The 6,159-nt window shown below is 46.5% G+C and overlaps 1 protein-coding gene across 1 annotated transcript in view; it reads right to left on the bottom strand.

Moving 5' to 3' along the window:
• EVC2 (EvC ciliary complex subunit 2) overlaps window positions 1-6,159 on the bottom strand; it is a 145,743-nt gene that overhangs the window by 138,757 nt on the left and 827 nt on the right. The gene's annotated exons all lie outside the window — the stretch shown is intronic.

Genomic DNA, 6,159 nt, shown 5'->3' with positions numbered 1-6,159 from the left:
CGCTGAGCCTGCATCTAGAGCCTGTGCTCCGCAACGGGAGAGGCCACAACAGTGAGAGGCCTGCGTTCCGCCAAAAAAAAAAAAAAAAAAAAAAAAAACACTAGCCTGGGAGTCCGGAGAACTGGATTCAAACTGGACCATTTACTCGCTGTGTGTCCTTGGCCAAGTTTCTCAGCCTCTCTGAGCCTCAGATTCCTCCTCTGAAAACTGTGGACCTCAAAGCGTCCTCCCAGCTTGCTTCACCTCGTTCAGTGATGAAAACTTGTCTAAATGGGGCCCAGCCAACCCTTCCACTCTACATTTGTAAAATACTGAGCCTTGGAAAGACCCAGACCCCACCACTATAAAATAATGATAATAATAATTACTGTTATTATAGTGCCCTGGCTACAGCCATTGAAGTGGGCCAAGCCCAGTCTGTTCACAGCAGCATTATTCACAGTAGCCAAAAGGGGGAAGCAACCCAGTGTCCACTGATGGATGGATAAGTAAAAGTGGTCCATGCATACAATTCTACTTATAGGAGGTATGTCAAATTCATAGACAGAAAGTAGAATGGTGGTGGCCAGGGGCTGGGGGACAAAAGAATGTCCCCCAGGGGTTGTTGATTAATGGGGACAGAGTTCCAGTTTCACAAGATGAAAAGAGCTCTGGAGATGGAAGCACAACAGTGTGAATGTATTTAGCATCGCTGAACTGTTAAAAGGGTAAATTTCGTTATGTGTCTTGTGCAACAATTACAAATATAAACAAAGAAATAAAGCAGATCTGTGATTACCTAGAAAGAACTCTAATATATATCAAGTAAGATCCCTAGGTCATAAAATTATGAATAATATGGTTTCATTTAATAAAAATGGCATTTTTGTATGCTTAAGACATTATTATATATTTAATAATTATATTTATGTATTTATATTATCTTTAGTTTTATATAAATTAGTTTACTAGTATATATTTACATATTTACTTACAGATTTAATAACTTGAAAGTATATCTATATATATGTAGATATTTAACAATATACTTAATACTAATTATTTATACATTTAATATATAATTACACTTTAACAATATATAATATCATAACCACGCATTATTTTTAAAAGCCTAGAAAGGAGTATGCTGAAATCTTAGACTTTGGGTCTTGGGGACCAAGTCTGTGCACAGTAGAGGGGGCAATCCCTTGTTTCCATGCCACCCTGAGACCCCCTCGGACAGGTGTGTGTGGCCAGGACAACCACTAATCCATAACGTGCCTTCCACAAGGTGGAAAGAGATGCCACTTCCTCAGAAGAACGCCGTGTGCCAGACACTGATGTGGATGGAGTAAGTCTTTGCTGCCATCTGGCAGGAAAAAAAAATCTCCTAAGAGCATACATCCAGCCTATGCATAGTGACCTCCTTCTAACAAGTACAGCTCAGGGGGAGGGGGTAATTTCACAGTGCGGCAACCTGGCCAGCGCTGGTCCAGCCGGGAGTTCAAGGTCAACACCGACAGCGAAACATCCCAGAAAACTTCCTCTTAATTGCTAGTCTCCACTTCTGAAGACCATGGCATAGTTTCCAACTTATTTAATATTTCTTTCCCTTTGACTGGGAATCCACTAAAGAATCATTTTTGTCACTGTGTGTTTCATTTAAGGAAACATTTACTAATATGATCATTTTTACTGTGTGAGCAGATGTCTTTTCCCAATTTAACTCCTGGAAGCCAGGAAGAATTCCAAGCAACTCACAATTATTTGATAGTTTTCCATCTTTGTTTCCACTGGTAGAAACAGCCTTCTTAAATGTTCAACTCTTTCAAATAAATTAATAATATCTTGAATTTATGTTCATGTCTAATCTAATGTTCCCAAACTGGGATAATTTCTAGTCAGAGAAAATTCCCCAAAGCTGTTTTGTAGGACAAGGTGTTCTGTACATTATTTTTTATGTGGCTGCATATCATTATAAACATAGAAACAACAGTTTAATGTATCTAAATCTGTCTTCCTTTGATGCTCATAAATTGAATATGCCCTCAGGACCATGTGGGTGTTTTTTCACTGTTATAAACTATAGTGAAATCTGAAAACAAACAAATGAAAAAAAAAATGCCAATAGCGATAAATCTTGTTACTAGATGCAGCAAGATGAATCCCAACAGAGGGCACCCTGCAAAATACCTGCCCAGTCCCCCTCTAAACTGCTGAGGTCCTCAAGACAAGGAAAGTGACAGCTACATGTAAAGTGGTGTCCTGGATGGGGTCCTGGGACAGAAGAGGACATTGGGTACAAAAGCTAAGGAAATCCGAATAAACTATGGACTTTTACAATAGCATATCAAGGTTAGACCATTAACTGTAATAAATGTATCTTACTAATGTAAGACACTAATAGTAGGGGAAATGGGTATTGGGGGGAATATATATGAATTTTCTTTACCATGTGTACAATTTTTCTAAAATCAAAAACTGTTCTAAGAACTAAAGTCTGTTAACCAGAAAAGACTGGAATTCATTCGTGAGGTCTCTGGGGCAAACAGTGGCGCTACGGGGCACCCAACTCTGACACACGTCTGTCTATACGACCCCTGCCCCTGGAACTTTCCATCCATTCTTCACCCAGCCTTTGCCACACGGCAGAGGCTGTGGCAGGTCCCTGACCTCACCGATGGACAGAGGTCCCCTTCCCAACAGACGCTTCCGCTTGAGAGGGAGGGGCAGGATCCCAGGTAGCAAATGACTCAGGAAGCCCTCAAGTGCCAGGGACCCTTGGGGACCCTTGGCTATGGCTCCCTGAGGTCTCGCCAGATCCTGGGTCTCACTAGCCTAGGGGTGACTCTCTGGGGGCTCCTTGGCCACCGTGAGCAGCCTGCTCTCACAGACACCACACCAACTGCCAGTCGATACCCACTTTCAATATCCAGCCTTCCCCTCCCTGGTGATCCCCTTCTCCAAGATGACGCAGCTCCTGACAAGGTCACCAGGACCTCTACAAGGCCTCAGTTCACAGCCAGTTCTCCATCCTTATTGCACACAACTCACCAGCAGCATTTGGTATGTGAGTGTATTAGCATCCTATGGCTGCTGTAACAAATCATCACAAACTGAGTGGCTTAAAACAAACACATGTTTATTACTGTATGGTTCTGGAGGTTAGGAGTCTGACATGGGTCTCGAGTCTGACATGGGTCTCACAGAGCTAAATTCAAAGCGTCTGCAGGGCTGCATTCTTTTCTGGAGGCTCTGGGTAAGCCTCTTCCAGCCTCTAGGGGCAGCCCACACTCCCTAACTCACGGCCCCTTCCTCCATCTTCAAAGCCAGCCGCAGTGGGTTGAGGCCTCCCAGTGCATCCCTCTGACCTTCCAATGTCACATCTCCTGACTCTCTCCTGCCTCCCTCTTCCATTTTTAAGGACCCTTGGGATTACCCTGGGACCACCGGGATGTTCCAAGATAACCTCCCTTTCATAAGGTCAGCTGATAAGCAACCAGAACACCGCCTGCAATGTTGATCTCCCTTTGCCATGTGATGTAACACACTCACAGGTTCCAGGGATCAGTATGTGAACATCTTTGGGGAGCCCTCTCTCCCTCTGAAATACTTTCCTCCCTTGACCTGTGCATCACAGTCTTGGTTTTATCTCCTTTGCTGGATGCCTGGTCCTGGTGTTGCTCCAGGCCTCTGCCCTAAGGCCTCACTCTTCTCAAACCAAACCATACTTACTCCCAAGGGGAACTCAGCCAGGCCCTGTGGCGTTAAAGGCCTGTGTACACTGTCCACTCCTTGATATAGATCTGCAGCTCAGATTCCTCCCCCAGATCAAGACTCACCCATCCACCACTCTCCTGTACATCTCCACCTGGATGCCTCATAGGTACGTCAAACTCAACAAGACCAAGTCAGAATTCCTGATTGCCTCCGAGGTTTCTGCATATTAGCTAACGGTATCTCTAGTCTCTCATCTGCTCAGGCCCAAGTCCTTGGTTTCATCCTTGACTCCTCTCTTCCTCTCTCTCAACCCACATCCAATCCCAGCAAATCCCCTGGCTCTACTTTCAAAGTATATCCCCAATCCACAACTTCTCAGCAGCCCTCCACTAACCTCCCTGGTCCATTTCACCTCCATCATCTGCCTGGTCTCCCACATGCCTCCTCTCTTGGTTTTTCTTTCCACCTCTGCCCTCTATCCTCTACTCCCACACCTGCCATGGGGATGCTTTAAAAAGATGAGCCAGGGCTTCCCTGGTGGCGCAGGGGTTGAGAGTCCGCCTGCCGATGCAGGGGACGCGGGTCTCATGATTGGCCTTCTGTTGATTTCTTTTGAAACTTTCTTTTTCCTGAGTATTGTTTTACTGATAAATTAACACAGCTACCTTCATGTTCTATCTCAAAAGGTCAGAGATAGGAAACGCTGATCTGCAGCTGGGCTTCTGTGGCGGGTGCTTCTCCCTCTGCAAACATAATCCCGTTTGCCTTTGGAGCCCAGGGACAGCGTGGAGAAAGGCAGCTTTAATTGGGGTGCACGCCTTCATGCAGACACTCCACTCCGCTGGGGTAAGGTCAACAAACCAACCCCCAAAAAAAAAAAAAAAAAAAAAGACGAGTCAGAGCAAGCCACTTTTCTGCTCAAAACTCACCCATGGCTTCCATCTAACTCAAAATAACAGGCAGTCTTAACCATGGGCCACAGGGCCTTTCCTGATCTGGCCCCTCCTCACCCTCTAGCTTCACCTCGTCCCCCTCCTCCCTTCTCCCCCCACCCCTCCTCAGGCCACACCAGCCTCCTTACTGGTCCTGGGCCACACTAAGCACTTCCCACCTCTGGCCTTGTCCTCACTATGATCTCACTCTGGAAGTTTTTCTCCAGAAGCACCCATGCCCCTCCCTCATTCCATCCAAGGCTCTGCTCAACTGTCATCTCCTAAAAGCGCCTTCCCTGACCACCCTGACCATGGCTCTCAAGGTCATCTCTGCCAGTCCACTTTGCCCGCTGTATTTCTCTCTACAGCCTGACCACCAACTGCCACACTATAGATTAACACCATTTAGTGTCTTTCTCCTGCCCCAAGAATGCAGGTCTAAGAGCAGAGACTGTCTTGTCCCCTTGTATCTCAAGCACCCAGAACAGTCTGGCACCTAAAGGGCCTTCCATAAACACTCAGAAGCCTCTTGTCCACTCAAGCCTTCACTGTTTCTCTCCTTCTGACAAACTTCCAATAGCACTTTCTGGGACGATGGAAATGCTCTATGGTCTGGGCTGTCCAATATGGGAGCCACTAGCACATGGGGCCATCGGGCACATGAAACGTTTAAATTCCAACAGCCACAGTACTGGACACAGCCAATGTACTGGACACAGCAGTTTTAGAACAGCTGAGAAACAGTTGTAAACTGGCTGTTAGCTTGCCCTTTGCAGGAGGGGAGAGATAATAAGTTAATATGAGCATTTGGGTTCCAGTTTTCAAAGCACTCTTCTGTAGAGCCTAGCATCCATGTAAATGTTCTGGCATTGGCTTCCCAAAGGAAAGATCAGGTGAGTGAGCTCTGAATGGGGGTCCATTGTGAGAGCACAGGACAGGCCTGGGGGTTTGGCTCCCTGAGCCTTGGTTTTCTCATCAGCAAAATGGGCCAGATACTTCCCACCATGCCAGACAGGAGCAGGTGAAAGGACCTTGTGAAAATGTTCATCATGAGCTTTATAAAAGCTCAGTAAATTGACACAGCATTATCACTTTGTCTTCTCTAGTGAAAACCTAAGAACTAATCATAGAGAGTGAAGGGAATCTCATTTAAGAGACCTAAAACTCTGTAGCAAGTGTAGCAGGCACTCTAGGGTCTACAGGTAGAAAACTCAACAGGACAAGAGGAGCCGGGCCCTGGGGGAGGGCTGGGAGGACCACAGGGCAGCGATGGGCCAGACCACTGGACAGACATTCCTGGGAACAGAAGCCTGGATTTGCAACAGGGGTCAGGGTGGAAAGGGGATATAAGTGGCGAGCGGGGGGTGGGGCAGAGTGGTCAGGTGTATACCATGGACAGGTCACCTAGAGGTGGGGGGAGGAATGGACAGGAAATTAGGGTGTGAGGGTGACCCAGAGGAAACAACCAGCAAAGGCCAGAGGCTGAGGGGTGGGGACTGAACCTAGTGGATGCAGCCGGGTGGGCGAG

This window comes from Lipotes vexillifer, unplaced genomic scaffold (genome assembly GCF_000442215.2).
Source record: "Lipotes vexillifer unplaced genomic scaffold, Lipotes_vexillifer_v1.1 scaffold1824, whole genome shotgun sequence".
Taxonomy (NCBI): domain Eukaryota; kingdom Metazoa; phylum Chordata; class Mammalia; order Artiodactyla; family Lipotidae; genus Lipotes; species Lipotes vexillifer.
Note: the sequence above shows the minus strand (reverse complement) of the source record. Positions and strands in the feature narration are given on the sequence as shown.